The sequence below is a fragment of the Passer domesticus genome, chromosome 10 (assembly GCF_036417665.1).
Source record: "Passer domesticus isolate bPasDom1 chromosome 10, bPasDom1.hap1, whole genome shotgun sequence".
Taxonomy (NCBI): Eukaryota; Metazoa; Chordata; class Aves; order Passeriformes; family Passeridae; genus Passer; species Passer domesticus.
The window spans coordinates 22,714,347-22,730,909 of NC_087483.1; the positions used below are offsets into that span (position 1 = coordinate 22,714,347).

General features: G+C 36.8%; 1 long non-coding RNA gene across 1 annotated transcript in view; it reads left to right on the top strand.

Moving 5' to 3' along the window:
- Positions 1–9,204, top strand: part of LOC135308860 (uncharacterized) — a 45,877-nt gene extending 36,673 nt beyond the window's left edge. Inside the window, exons 13-16 of the long non-coding RNA XR_010369225.1 lie at positions 5,703–5,853; positions 6,503–6,576; positions 7,692–7,773; positions 9,002–9,204. This is a non-coding gene — a long non-coding RNA (uncharacterized LOC135308860). The remainder of the gene's footprint in view (positions 1–5,702; positions 5,854–6,502; positions 6,577–7,691; positions 7,774–9,001) is intronic.
- The last annotated feature ends 7,359 nt before the right edge of the window (positions 9,205–16,563 follow it).

A 16,563-nucleotide genomic window follows, 5' to 3' on the forward strand; every position in this document is an offset into this window, starting at 1 on the left:
TTGTTATGTAAGATGGTGTAATGTAAGGCCATACACATTTCCCCAGTACAAATTACCAGCATTTATGATTTATGGTGTTTTCCTGACAACTTTTAAAGTAAAAAATTATTGGGAAATATCTCGCCAAACCTATTTCCACTACTATATTTCTTAGAGACTTGCATAGCTTTTTTTCTTTATACTGTAGTTTTGGGCAATTGCAACTGATACAGAGTTTATATATCACCTAATCCTGCATCCTGTACCTCTGTTTGAGTTTGATTGCCCTTCCTGTTGATGCAATGCCAGCCATCTCTTTGAAGTGCTTATCATTTAGTGATAAGACTCCACAAAAAAACCTGTCTTCTAATCTGGTTTCTCCAGTTTGGAATTACACTTCTCTATGCATATTTTCCTATGTGTAAAGTAGGGAATAATACCATCACTTATGTTTCTCATATATTTATGTCCATGGATTATCTCGGGATAGACATGCCAAATTCAAGATTTGGATTTGGACGTATCTTGGTTGCAAGATGTTAAAAGTTGACTGCCAAATTCATGAGAACTAGATAGAAAATTTGAGGGTGACAGAATCTTTGCCAGGGTGTTCTGTGGGGTTTTAACAATTAGTTTATTTTTTATAAATTTTTGGCACATAATGGTATCTTGCAAGATACTGTTATAATTTTCCCTGAGTTTTCTTTCAGTCTGGATCAAAATCTTGTCAGGATGCATATTTTTTGTACCACAAAGTACAACAGATTTCCAGATAAACTGAATCAACAAGAGATGGCGAAGTACTTTTAAACCAGTAAACTTAACTGAATCTTAACTGTTGTAATTCTGCTTCCACAGTGATGCACAGTTGTGGGACCCAATATCTACTAGCAAGCTACCAAATTGCAGCAGATTATAGACAGGCTGTACCACACTTATTTTATTATTTTTCTCTAAGTCTATCTTTCCATACAAAGTAAAATCATGTCAGAAATATAGAGTTTTATTTTTTAAATTTTACTTCCTTATTACGTCTCAGTTTGGTATAAATCAGAATATTCCCTGCATATTCTTTTACCTCCATTTTTGTGATTTATTAGATGGCATTAGCATGCGTTGGCTCTTTCTTTCATTTTCCCTGATAATCTGGCAGCCAGAAAGAGCTAGGATGAGGTACAAGTGTAAGTACATACTTTTGGAAACCATTCTAAAGCATAATATATTGAAATGTTTCATAATGAATCCTTGTTTGCCAGAAAAATATTCAACCATGCCAGAAAATTATCTGTGAGGAATAATTCTAGCCCCTTCTTTCCTCCCCCTCTTCCCAATTTGTGTTGCTTGGAAGAGGAGAAGAAAAATGGCACAGATGCATGCGGTATTGCACAAAGAGTATATATGGACATTTCAGTCACTGATATTTCCCCATTTTCTGATGCTAATGTAAGATATGTTGGTTTTGCATTTGTAATTAAGATGAACAGATGGTGAAGACTTAGTTTAAAGTAATACTGTACATCCATTAAAATAATCTCTGCTGACAGTGATTCTTTACTATAGCAAGACTTAATTGCACATATAACATGTGTACATCAGAAAGAACTCGGTCTTGAGCCATTTGCTCTGTTAGGACAATAGCAAAACAGACGTCACCAAAACAGGATTTGTCCTGGAGACTCCTAAGAGTAACAGATGCATCTCTGCTGACAGTATTGCCTTGCTTTAATTAATGAACACTTTATGAATAAAAGAACACATAATTTCAGAAAATACGCAGGATTTCTTCTGAAAAAAGGGGCTCAAGTTTTGCAAGAGGAAGGTTCAGGAACAAGACAGTAAAAATTTTAACAGATAAACTTGATGTTGCTTACACTGTTTCTCTCATGGTGTAGTACATGTAATTTGAGTGTTCCTTGGCAGGCTTTATAAATGTGTGTCTTTTTGAACTGGTTTTTGTTTTAAATTAGGTTCATTGTGAAGGATCTGGCTGAAGCAAGTCCTTAAACCTCTGTGAAGCAAAAGCAGACCCCAGCATGTCTTTCCATAGAAATTATGTAAAATGTAATTTTTCAAATTGTTCATATATAGGTCATATAAAAATATCATTGTGTGTTTCCACTTTAAGATCTATACGGCACAGGAAATGGAGCTTCAGGTTATGTCCAAAGCAGGTACCTGTCCTTCACCTGCTGTACAGAACAGCAACACATTTGTTGAGCAATAATGCTTATTTTTCAAAAACATCATTTGGTAGTTGTATTTATAACTCAACCCCTTTTCTGTTTGCTTCTGCCATCACCACATTGGTACCTATTTTCCATAATAATGAAAACTAGCAAATTCTAACCTCTGAGGACATCATTTGGCAGAAATACTTCCTTCCTTTCCCCAAGCTTCTTTTGTAAGGACATATATTTTACTACTGTTATGATTACTGAAAATTAAGTATGGCGTTTGATTAGCATTTCTGCATGTTTTTTAAACTAAAGTACGTTTTCTATTGTGCCAGAACTATCAGCAAAATCACTGTACAGTGGCTGAACATGTCTTCACTGAGAAAAACAGTTGTCCACTCTAGTCTCACAAAATCTGTAAATCCCCACTTTTTGTTTTGTGCTTCATCTGTTGAAGGCCTGGGCTCCATACTCTCTCCTCATCCAGGAGAATGTCTTGGAGATTGCAGTGCATCACACTTTGGTTTAAATTCCTTCTTTATTTTTTCCTGTTAAAATTCTGCATTGTTTAAAAACATTTAGATATTTATTGAAGCAAAGACTTGAACCCTGAGGTCCCATTTTCCACGGGAGTACCACAAACCTCATGTTACTGAGTCATTTTCATTGTGCCTCAGAATATTTAAGTGTATTAAGCCAAGTGGAATAGCACCAGCAGGAAAGATTGAGAGAGTCTTATCCTAGAATATGAAAATTCTGTAACATGGTAGTTAAATTTTTTTCCAGGAGATATGGTTCAAAACCCCTCAGGCAAAAAAAATAATTGAACCAACCTTTCTTCTATTCAAGATGAGCTGTAGGGTAAAGCACGAGAGAGGTAGTGCTTTCTTTTAATCAATACATTAGTTTTCTCTAGAATGTCTGAAATTAAAATTAAATATTTCTCTTCAGTTTGTTTGCCTCCTTCCCATCGCACAGCAAAAACTATTTAAAAATAATTTGGGCAGAAATTTGTGGTTGGGAAAGAATATGGTTTGACAGGCACACTGAGAAAGTCTTTCATTTGCATAAATTTCATTTTGGTGACAGAATTAGACCAAATAATTCTGTAAATACAGTTGAGGTATATGGGTAGTGCTCACTGAAAAAGGAAATAAAGAAGGCAAGGAGTGAGACAGACTGGGACCTAAGGGAACACAAAAGGGCTGCAAGTTTTACAAAACATTCATTTGTCTAATCTACTCCACATAATAAAGAAAGTATTGATTTATTTGGGGAGTTAGCAGAAATTATTGATTAGAGGAGTTGTATATTTACTGAATATAGTATGGGTAATGTTTTTGAATGGATATAGAAAATATCTCTCCAAAACTGGAATGGTCCATAAGTCATAGGATACAGAGCACAAAACACCATCAGACTAACATACTGAGAAAGGCTTTAAACAATAACTGAGTAAATCTTGGAAGAGTTCCAATGAAACCGGGAACAGAAAAGGAACTACATGCACAATAATGGAGCTTAGACAATAGAGATAGTGCAGCAGACATTTGTGAATGGAGTATTAGCTCTTTAATTATAATAATTACCTAAGTTTAAGGTCAAGGCACCTGTGCATTTCTGTCTGTGAGAAACTGATTAAAAAATTAGAAGTAGCATTTAATCTCCGTGATACCATTTCCAAAAATTCTCATAGAAATTTTGATATTGCCAAGATTAGTACTTATTATTTGTACTGTACCTAGAGACATTGACTGAGATGAGTCCCATGTCACCATCCTTATGTGATTCATATCAAGATTGACTCTTACCACATGAAATAAAATATAAAATGAAAGTTCTCCACAGGGAGGAAAACCATGAAAAAGGAAGACTCACATCTTATTTTATTCTGCTTTCCCATTCATACTGAACACAGAAATGAAAGGCTTCATTTTGTTCCCTTTAGTAATTCAGAAAAGTCTATTTCTGGTCTTGGAAATTAACTTTTTAGCTAACCAGTTGGTATAATCTCTGATTTGCTGCAAGGGAACCCTGTGTGAGAAGGGATGAAGGCGGATAGTGTCACCTGGACGTGGATGGAGTACAGAGTTTTCCAAAGTATCTCTGTCTGGAAACAACATTAATCACATCATCCCGGTTAGGTTTGTGGCTGTTGAGGGCTCTGTCCTGATTCCTGAGCAGGAGAATGCAGCTGTGGGAGCAGTTTGTGCTTTGGGGACCCCTCGTGCAGCAGTGCAGGACACCAGGGCTGGCCAGCAGCGTTTGTGCCGCACAGCTCCGTGGTTTGCTCGCTGCCTGCCGCGGTGGGCAAGTTCAGATCTGAAACAGAGCAGGCAGAGATCACTGAGGTGCATACACAGAGAGAAAGACTTTTTCCTTTCCTCTCCTCCCCTAAGGTACAAGTATTTGGAGGTGGATTGCAGATAGCAGAAGAAAGCCAGTCCCAATAGGAACAGATGGCAGCATTTTTAATTGAGAGCACAGTTAGAGGAGACTTGAGTGAGGAATGGGTGTTGAATTGAGGGAACTAGGGGAGAAACAGAAGAGGCAGAAGAAGGGATAAAACAAAGAGAAGGAAATATCAAAGGTGATGGAGCCAAAGGATTGAGATGTGTTATATAGGAAGACATTTACTAAAAGCTTACAGAGATGAGAAACATAAGGTTATTTCTAAAAAGAAGAGAGTGAGTGCATGAAAAGAAGTGATAGGAGAGGGCAAGAGGAAACCTTGAAAAAGAGACTGAAAAAGGAATGTGACATTTTGGAAGTGAATTCCTGTAATTTGTTATAACTATTGCTCTGCAATGCCATTTCTGACAGAAGAATATTTCCATCCAAATAAAAATCTGAAATTTTAATAGGGATTTTCAAATTAGTAATTTCTAGGAAAACACATATGGAAATTTTAGTATACATTTTTATTTTAGAAAACGGTCCTGATTTCAAAATTTTCATTCATGGTTTCTTGACTTTCTCTCTTTTTTCTGCTTCCTCCCTTTTTCTTTTCTGTTATTCTCCCTCAAATCTGCACCATCTTCAAAAAATAAGTGTATTCTTTTGTCAGAAGGAATTTTGACAAAATGTCAGAAAAAATGTAAGAAATTAGGATAAAACATCTCACAAGTGCACTTGACGAGAAGGAAGGAGCTGCTTTTGCAAAAGGTCACATAAAAGAATAAAAAATACAGAGTGAAACAAATGCAAGAGTATTTTCAGATGAAAAAAATTTAAGTGACATGTCCAGAAAAGCTTAGTTGGGAAAGAAAGTAATTTTCTAGTTTGTGTTTCTCATATTTCTCAATGTAAAAGAAAATATTGAAAGGATATGTTAAAACAAAAACAACCTTTGGGTTCCTTTCTGACCCTGAAGCAAGTGTCAGGCTATCATTGCAGAGGGAGATGTTTTCTCTCCAGCTGTGGCCTGTGGTTGATAACCAGACCTTTTACATTTCAGTTGTAAGTGCTAAAGATGTCATAAAAGAAACAGAATTAATGTTTTTTCACCATTGTACGTGCTCACCCCCTTTTGTGCTTTCACTGTTTCAGGGGTCATTGTTTACATTCACATTTGAGGTAAAATCCACTAGAGATGATCACTGGAGAAAGAAATTCACAGAAGATGAATTGAGAAAATGAGGTGCCTGTGGTGAAATTCTGGGTAAAAGCACAAAATTAACTGTCATCCAAGCCAAAGAAGGTGAGTAACTCCAAGTCAGTACCACCATCACTCTGATTGAAGTAGTGAAAGAACATTAAAAGAGCCTGTTCTAGGTGAGAACAAGCTTAAAGATGAGGAAAATGGTTAGAAGATGAGAGGATGGAAAGCTTTTAGTGAATCAAAAGCACCTGTTAACAATAAATAAATAAATAAAAGTGAAGAAGAACCCTTCTTCATTTTCTTGAACGTTTCAGTCAGATAAAACCAAGCCTTGCAGTATCGTTTGAAAGTATCTTGTGAGAGGGAATGCAATAATGTAAAAATATTGAAAGAAATCACTAATATTTCATTGTTAGAATATTGTTACAGTGAAAGCAGAGACCAGGGGTGATTGTTTTCAATATGATTAAAACCTGAAAGTTTGCCTAGAGCAGAAAACTAAAAATAAAGCTCTCTAGGATTATTTGCTTTATAATGTCATCTGAAAACTTCAAGAGGGAAGGTTCTGTAAATTAATACACAATCATATTTAGAAGCAGCTGCTGTTTTAGAAAGCTTGCAGTTTAAAAACACAAGTGAAAGGATAGGAGGGAGAACAGAAAAGGAAGCTAGTATACTTTCTAGCAGAAGTTTATTCTGGGAATTATTAAGAAAATATGATTCTAAAAGCAGCTTGACAATATTTCAGGCTATCTGGAGACACTGGAAAAACCTTACTGGAAAATTAATCAATGTGTCTTGCATAAAACCTGGTTTTGTAAGGTGGGTGGACTACTTTATCTTTGAGGTTGCTTCTACCAGAAATTTTTTTGATTGGGGAAAAAAAGAGTGCTGGTCTCCTGACTCCAGGCTACCCAATATCTTTCTCACTGACTTTTTACAGGATATAACGTGAAACTTTGGCTGTCATTGCAGTTGCACTGTGAACAGCTTCTCCTCTGCTGGTGTGCAGCTATTTTCTGAAACAGTCCAATTAATTTAAATATGCAAATAATTTCTACCAGAAGCAAGAACAGATTCATAATATGGCTTAGTTTTGGGGTGAGGGAGGGGTGGGGATTCTGCCCTAAATGTGATTTTTTTTCTTTCACCTAGGAATTTAATTTGGAAGGCTCTTATGAGGCAGAATTTACTTAATTCTGTAGAGTGCTCTGAGATTCCAAAGTCAGAAGTGCTAAAACCTTTGCAAGGTTTTCTTCCCCACTAATTAACATCCCAGTGATCATATGGGAATTTGTAGAGTAGGCTGACAGTTCTATGTAATTATCTTACATTGTAGATGAAAATATTTATACTTTCTGGTAATATTTGCATTGTTTACTCAAGGCAAAGTAGAGAGAGAATCATTCTTTCTACTGGCATAGAATTACAAGGGATTAGCAAGGCAGATATGAGAGAGAAAGGGTGGCAATTTTTTCATTGACAGAACTTGTCAACAGTTTAAGGTGAGAAAGGACAATAAGTGGGAATGATGAAAGCTTTTTCCTTTTTTTCCATTTTAAAATTGACAAATAGCTTCACCAAGCAGAAACACGGCAGAATGAATTGTAATAAACACAGTGTTTTGGTAAATTATCTTTGTTAGTGAGGAAAAATCAATGTATTGATTTTTTTATGTGCAGAATCTAGTTATAGAATGCCTCACAAAAATGATCCTTTTAATCCTTGTATAAGAGTAAGGTAGAGAAACTCCATTTCTGATCACAGTGTTTCTGTCTCTTTTTGCTTCTGGAGAGTAACTTTGAAGGGCAGAATGGCAAAATCATGTTCTTACTGATTTTGAAGGGTACTTAAGAGTAGCTCCCTTAGCTTCAAGTTGGGATAAAAAGAAAAGGTGTGTGTTTGTGTAAGTGAATTTAGCCCCTGGCTTTCTGCAGGAGCTCACCAGAGTAGAGATGCTAATGGCAAGAGGCTCTGTAGACCTGACCAAGGCACCTTTCTGCAGGGCAAAGGAAGAGGGTAGGTGTTTTTGGAAACTCTAATTAAACTTTGTGTAAGTGATGCCAGAAGGCTACCTGAATTGAATGCTGTTCTCTGTATCTTTTATTATGCTTTCCAAAGATACTGGAAAAACATTTCAAGTATCTTAATTTTCATCTCTAATTTCCAACATACCTCCAATATTGTTTCCAAAGTAACAGGCACAAGCACATTGCTAGCATACTTCTGAAAGTTGTAGGAATAATTTGGCAAAATTAAAAATTATAAAATTTGACACCTGGGATGAAGTAGAGAGGATTGAACACAATCACCTGACTCTGTATTATTATTGGGCAGTTATAAAAATACACTTCTATGAAGTGGGTAGATACATGGTACTGTTTCTACCATGTTAGTGTAAATGCACTGAATCAGATTGAGTTATACAAGTGTGAAGGCAGTATAAAGGGGAAAAATCAATCTAGAGTATTCTGAAAACACATGAAATCTCATTTATGCTACTGTGCTGTTGAAACCAACTCAAACAGTTTTTGCATACTGCTTGTGTAAACATTTTGGGCCTGTGTGAGCAGTCCCTGGATTTTAGCATGGGGCAAAAATTCACGGGCTTTTTTTTTCTCCTCCTCTGGAGAATCAAGTTTAAAAAAAATGTTAGCTTGGTTTGAGGTGACTCTGGTTTCACCCACCAGATTTATTTTGCCAATTAGAATCACGGTGAGAGCCACTATGACATGATGGTGAAGAGAGTGTTCAGTGAAAAATGCTTCACCTATTTGTTTCAATTCTCCCAGCAGGTGTTTGGTTGTAAAACAGTAATTTAACATATAGAGTAACCTAGAATCTCTGCCAGATGCTTATTCACCTATGCTGTTGGCTTAAATGAAAATACAGATGACTGGACCAAACTTGATGTTTATAATGTCATTAGTCATGGGAATAAATGGGATTCTTCATGGTTTGTTTTCCTTTAAAAATAGAAGGAAATAAAATTCAGATGAGTTAACATTGGAGGCATAGAATTTCCTGTATGTTTCTAGAAGTAATTTCTTATAAAAGTTTTCATGCTTTTGAGTAACATGTGCTCTTTAAGATCCTGATTAATTAAAAAAAAATGTAAGCATAGCCTGTTTCATGTGGTTTTAAGCATAACCCCATGCTCTACAATTTTTTCAAAATACTTCCTCAAGTTTTTCAGCCTGCTTTAAGCCATTTTTCAAATATATTTTTTATTATCTCTGCTCTGCAGTTGGACTTCTTTTTCAGATTAATTTCTTGATTTGCAAGATGTCTTAGTGTCAGGTTCCTACTTGAACCAGGTAGCGCAGAATGTATGGCAGTAGCATTCAGGATAGAGCACACTTGACTAACAGCCAGTGTCTGATACACTTCCCTGTGTTGTGCTGGGATGAACAGAGACAGCGAGAACCAAACCTTCACAGCCTCGGCAGCTTCAGCTCAGGTACCAAGGAAAAGTTACTTGGCAACAGCTCACAAGTGGGGGAAAAGCTTTTGCAAAAAAAAAATGAGAAGCATGTGTGCCTTAAGGAGTGTGTTTCTTTGTCTTTCAGCAATTCTTTCTTTAATTCTCATCTGCTTCAAATATATTTTGTATATTCAGGTTTTGCTGTCTGACAAATTCTGTTCAAGAACTGGTAGAAATTGCAGATCTGCAGCAAATGTCTCAGGTTTTTGCACTTATGGCTGTGTAAGATTTTCCCTATTTTTGCTGTTGCTTGTTCTACTTCATGTTTTGGCATTCATATGCCTCATCTTTTTGATATACAATATATTTCCATGGTGCATTTGTGTGTTTGTGCACTTTGTGAAATTTCAGTTCAGCTGTGCTACAATATGCATGCTGTGTATATTGTAGAGTGAGAATCTATTGTCCTGCCTTTGTCATTTGAGCTTGATTTCGTTCCTTTCCAAGACAGTGTAACTTCCATGTTTTGACCTTCCACCCCCTTTCAACATTTCTCCAGAGAACTGATCAATACCTGCTGCTTTCCTTTTATTCAGATGATGGATAGTTTTGGATAAGGTCTGTAATCTTTTCTCTTCTGTTTGCCATCAGATTCTCCAAGCACTGACCTTCATAGAGGAATTCTTCAATGGCATTCAGGAGCCATGCCTCTTTCCAAATGTTAAAGAAACTTCAGTGAGCTTCTCTTGTTTTTTTTATTTAGATTTCCTGAAATAGAGGAAGCAAAACATAACAGAAGTGAAACATTTGAGTTCTGACCTCTTGTAGGATTCCATAAAGCTTCACCAGCTGAGTGTCATTTGATCTCCTTCTCTGTTTCTGTAATCTGTACGTGATCCAGCACTTTCCAGGGTTAGTTTCACGTGACTGAGCATTAAAGTATTTACATGACAGTGCCTAAGGGACAAAATAAGGTATTTACTGCTCAAAGAATATAAGTCTGGTGTTGAAGCTGCTTTCTGGTTCTCTGAAGTGACTCACACAGGGCTAGAGATGAGAAAAATTTTCAGGGGAATTTTTCATAATCCTGCAGAAAGCCTCTCCCTTTTAAGTCTGAAGATTCAAGAAGAAAAGCAGATCTGTTCTTGACACATAGTAAGGCAGAATCAAGACTAAAATGGAAGGTAGAACACACCTACTTGTGCTTAAAGTTAGGACCAACAGAGCACTATTTTGAACTGAAGGAAGGAGAAATAATGAACAATTTCTATTTTGTGAGGAAGTGGGCACTGACAAGATGATTGTAAATCTGAATGCAATGGTATCCAGCTTCCAGCAGAGAGGCAGCTGTAATTGCCTAAACACAAGGTGGTAACCAGGAGGAACTGGCAAACCTGAAAAAAGATTTTAAATGAGCACCAAATCTCTACAATAACTTTGAGAACACTCTCTATAACATAATTTTCAATTGCCTTTTACAATGTCTTGTGGGTTTGTTTGGCTTTTTAAATTTCAGATCTATGTAATATGCATTAATTTTTAGATCTGTCCCTTTCTGCTGTTTCTCCTTATTCTGTGGCATATTTGTATCCAGCTGTGTACATGCTTGGGTGCACCACGGATTGGTCTGTATAGCAGAGTCATGAAGTATTTATGACTAGATCTTAGTCTCAGATGGATAAAATTGCACCAATATCTCATGATGAACACAAAACAGACCAATAACATGTCATAAATATGACTGAATTTTGACTTCAAATAATTGAACTGACAATACACAATAGTACCAGACTCAGAAGACCTGCAGAAATCATCTTGATTTTAAAAGGGCTTTGCCAGCATAACTTCTTAACTGTCATATTAGAAAGCAGCAAAAAAACCCAAAAAGCAAATTTCTGGTGGAGCGTGTGTGCTAATTTTTAGAACATTGTCCCTTTCCTACTTTCCTTTCAATGTTCCCTTTTAAAAAGGTTATATGTTATCAGAGAACAGATGGACTTACTTTGAAGGCCCTCTTAACAAGCCAGAAAATGATTTTATATAAAGCCAGATAGATACTTACACATGCACACACATACTTTTACACCTATGATTTCCCGTGTGTTTTATTAAATTTTCAGGTGGAAGGAAATGTTTTGTTGAGAAAAACACAATACTGATATTTCAGCTTCTTAAGATGAATTTTTAAAATACAACTCAATTTAATTTTTGTTTCAAATAGAAACCCTAACAGTTTCATTTCTAAATTGCATTGAGTAAGAAAATGTGATTTTCCTTCTGATAAAATTATGTGAAATCAAGATAACCTTCTGAAAGGTCTATCAGATACTGGTGGGGAAGAAACCCACAACACAGCCAAAAGAATCGCCCAACTGTGTGAGTTTTAAAGTAGAAAAAAATTCCAGTCCTGGTGAACTGCACAACCATTGACTGACCCATGTGGTGTCTCGGAGCCTTGGGTGCTGTCTTGAGAAGGTAGAGTTACATGATTCACCTTGTGCCACTTCTTTCACGTGTTAATATGATTTCTCATTCTCCAGTATTGTGTTATTTTGAACAATATTATTTTGTGTTATTTCAGACTATCTCTTAGTAAGAGCTTCAACCAAAAGCTGCACAGTTTGCTACTATGAATAGTTGCATGGAATGCTACTAAATATAATGCAGATCAGCAATGAAAAACAATTTGTTAAATATGTTCCCAGGTTAAGAGGACTTCTCTTATATTTATTGAATTTTATTTTTGCTTAGTCCTTCTGAAATAGAGAGACTAAGAATAGAGAGCAAGGCCAAAATTACACATCATGCACAGTGTAGGAACAAAGTGATCCAACACTGCTGTTTGAACACACCCTGTGTGGGAAGTCTTACAGCTTTACTGGATTTTGTGATACTGACATTTGTGATGGTTGTCATCTAGGTTCTTCTTAAAACTTTAATTCTTAAAATCAAGGAATTGCTTGGAAAATTTTGCTTTTTCTTATTTTCTCTTCTTGTTTTTTTCTTTTCCTTCCTCTGTTTATTTCCTTTTGTTCTTCCTTTTTGTTTTTCTAGCTTGTTTTTTCCTATCTAATAACTTCTCTGCTTCCATGGCTAGAGAAAAGCTTCAAAACATATTCTGAATAAGTTAAAAAAAACAAATTATCTTCATTACTTTAAAGCCCATTCAGTTTTTCAGTGGAATATAGAATATATATAGTTATTAGCAGAATTTTCTGTCTCTTCTTCTGTAAGAACTAATTTTCCCCAATGTCTGCACCAGCCTCCCTCCTCAGATGGCCTTGAGTCCCCATGAGCTCAGGGAGAAGCAGAGAAAGGAGTATTCTGGAGGGCATTGCATGACAAGGGGAAAAATATGTTTGGGGCCTCTGGCTGCTGCTGTAGAAAGTTCTTCTCCCTGATCTCATTAGATCTCTGCCCTCTGCACCAAAATGAGCACCAGATTTAACTGACCTGCAGAGTTTAGTTGGCTGAGATGTCATGAGAACAAATTCTTTCTTCCAGTGTACCAGGGATGGTTTTTTGAAGTCAGAGGTCAAGGCTGTGTTGCCAATATGAAGACTGACTAAATTTGACTGACCAACATTCAGGCAGACATGGACTGAATTTCACCATAGAGAAGAGGATGTAAATTCTGGAGCAAAAAAATCTTCACATTTTATATCTGTTTAAAAATAAATATCCATGCATTGACATGCATTAATGAAAAAGGTGGCAGGGGTTTGGGATTTTTTTTTCCCTCTGACTTCGTAGTATAAATTTTGTGTGGAAAATGACAAGCTGTTTTTAAGTGATGGCTTCATGTCAGTGCTAAAGGCTGCAGCTATGATTGCCAGAGGTATGAAATGCCCATTAAAGATGGCTATTTTACTAGCACTATGGGATTCCTGGGTAAAGTGAATCTAGCCATGGGAAAAAAAAAAAAGTGGGGGGGGTTAAGCAGAAACATGCACTTTTTCCTAGATTCAGTTTATAAATACCAGTCAAAGTATCATTGTCTTTATCTGTGTAGGTGATTACTTTCAAGATGGAAAATGGGCATTTCCACATAGCTTGAAAGCTGTGATCCTTGAAAACCCATCTTTATTCTCTGTCAAGGATGACTGGAGTAGGTTACACTGGAGTATTAAAAATACTAAACCACAAAAACCTTGAACCATTGCCACAACCAAAATACCATTACAATGGTAATTTTTAAAATAATCTAGAATATGCAGTAAGTGTGAGCTTTCTTTTTTAAATAAACTACCACTTTATCACTATAAGATAATTAATCTTTGCAATCTACGTTTATTAGTAACATTAATGTAAAAAAGAGCAATTATATTTAAATAACAGAGCTAAATATTGTGTCAGTGGTATATGAAGCAAAATGGCAATGTGGTTCATTTCTTGAAGAATGACATATTTAATGAAAGCTACTTTTCCTGGTTATGAAACCCAGCAGGGCCTTTCTGACTACAAGCTACAACTTTCAAGGAAATTACATAATGCAATACCAAGTTTCTGTATTTCACATGGTTCTGTACACATTATGTGTGATTTTTTTTCCCTGCTCAGAAAAGTTCTTTGAGTTAGATCGCACTTCTCTGCATACTAATGTAAATTGTAAAAAAACCCCAAGGAAATTAACAGTTAAGCCATTCAGCTATTCACCTACACTCCACTCACTTAGTTACCTCCATTCTGTTACTTCCCACACACACATCTCCATCCTCCACTTGAACAACCCACAATTATCTCCATAATAAACCACTGTGTTTATAATAATGGAGCTGGGAGCATCATCTATCAGTTTAAGGCAAACTTACCATTGCATGGGCCATGTTTTCAGTTATTCATATGAATGAATTTCAGATATCTAATAGAATTTCAGTTACTTATAACCTTTATCAGAAGGATTTTTTTTAATGTGCATACCTCAGTCTAATATTTTTAGAAAACTGCAGCCAAAAAAACCATTTACAACAGAAATGCTGAGGCAAGGTGAGTGAATTTGCTCAAGATAATATACACTGATGACTTTATTTGAGCATGTAAGAACCCTAATCATTTGGGCAAGAGTCAGAATGGATCAGGAAAACAAATTTTTTTCAAATCTGTAGAATTCTACAAACTTTATATAGGTTGGAACCATTAGCTGTGTATAATTGGGTCAGACTTCGCAGTTCTGCCTGAAATGAGGAAGGCTCACTCTGGAGTTGTAGGTCACGGACCAGAACTTTTCATTCAGTAACAATTTTCAGCTGATGGGTCAGACTTTGCAATGCCTGCATCTGGCCTTAGAAACCAATAATTTATGCTTTCCCAATTGTGCTTTCTCTTGCTCATTATTTTTTGCATTTTTTAGGTCCCACAAAGCTCAAGTTATCAGCCACAGCTCCTCCGTGGAGTTGCAAAGCAGGGCAGACACAAACTGCGTTTCCCTGTAGAACAGTGACACCAGTGAGGAAGCTCCTGTTGTGCTCTGAGTGTTGCCCTGACACGTGAACAGTCAGGCTCTTGCTGTGGTTTCTGAAGGCCAAGTGAAGATCTGAGGGGGGATTTAAAAAGGCAGAACGTGAAGGCTTTGCAGATACTGATAGACAATCCTTCCCCACAAGTGAGGGGCAACAGAGGAAAGAGCATGACTGGGCTTGTTTTGAAAGCATTGCAGTCAGAGGAAGGCACCTTGGCTCATAGACTAATTGGAAGCGAGCACTGACCTTTGATATTGAACATGAGAGGGTCAGTGGTGAGCAGAGAGGCCACAAAGGGCTTTGGAAGTCAAGACAAGTCATTTGTGTCTAATTCGAGAAGGCTACAGAGAGCCAGTTCTAGGGAGTGGCAAGGGAAGGAGATTTGTGTCGAGCTTTAGAGAGAAAGGGCTGAGACTGGAGGCGGGAGAGGGAGTTGGGAGAGCAAGGGAAGTGACTGGACAATCTGAGATCAGCAAAAGCAATGAAAGGGGGAGGGAGGACGGGATGTTTGAACCTTCGTATGAATGAAAGCTTGACAGAAATGGCAGCAGTTTCTGAATTATTATAATGTATTCCAAAGACATGCCAATTCAGGAGTTCACAATGCAGCTGTTGTTTCTGAGGGAATGAGAAATTATTTTACAATTTATGCAAAGGACGATTAAAAAGGTGGCAGACGAAGAAAAAATGTCTGCATAAAAAGGAAAGTTAATTGCTTCATAAAATGACTCACTGAGTGGTTCAAAATCTTCTCATGCATAAACAGCAAAGTTTTACTGTTTGGGTTTTGTTATTTGGTTCCTTCATGTACTGAAAGAGTAATTTTCACAGGCCAGTATCTCTAGAAATAGTGGTAGTTACATAATTTGATGTTATGAAACAAAGCTGATACCTCTTAGCTTAAGCTTCCTGGAATTGGAAAGTTATAGGAACTGAAAAAACTGGTTTCATTTCTGTTTGCTGAATTTACCCATGGAAATTTGTTCTAAGTGCTCATTAGGTGCCTCACCTTCACCTTTCCTCTGGGACTATCATGGACATAGCTTCAGCTGAGCACAAATCTCTTGTCACCAAAAAAAAAAAAAAAAATTGTCAAAGTTATAGCCCTTGTAAATTACCAAGATAAAGTAATCAGTGTAATTGGCACTGGACTTCTGGTGAGCTTAAATACTGTTCTAATAAACGGCCACTATAATAATTGAAAGTTCTCTTTGAAGTTTTCTGTCATTTGATTCTATTTCTCATATGGCCACGCATGAAGAAACTCTGAAAATGCTTGTTGTTACCTTCAAATCATGGCTGTGACTGGCAGTGTTCTGTACCATCCTAAGTCCTTTGTGATCCCAGGTGTCTCATACTGTTCTACAACAGGTTTGATTCACTGTTCAACAGTTCAGTGAAACATGGGCTCTATTCTGATATGTGATATGCAGATGTGGAGCCAAAATTATGCTGGCTTTGTGGTAGCTGCCTAATTGTTCATTTTAGCATGGAGACTGATTTCAAACCAATGCTCTGCAGAGAACCCATCACCAGCAGAATTAGCAGGGATGTCTTTCATGTATGTAGGAGGCTAGTAGCAAATCATAGACCTGTTCTTTTATTGCAAAAGCAGCAGCTGGATGTTGTAGTTAGGCCAGTGTCTATAAATCTATCACCTATTCCAAAGAGGAGAGCAGTTTTCCTAACAAACAAATTGTAGCTATCAGTCTATCCAAGTTCTTTGACATGCATTTGTGAGAGCTGTCTGCTCACTCCCCTCTTATTTTGTGCTCTTAGATGGTTTTCATGGTGCTGAAAGATATTTCTGGTCACACCTTAATTTTTCACAAAAGAATACATTTTTCATGTCCCATTAAAAAAAGAAATCTCCCTCTCAAGAATCCTCCTTCTTTAAAAAGGTTGTAAAGAATCAGAAGGTGGGTT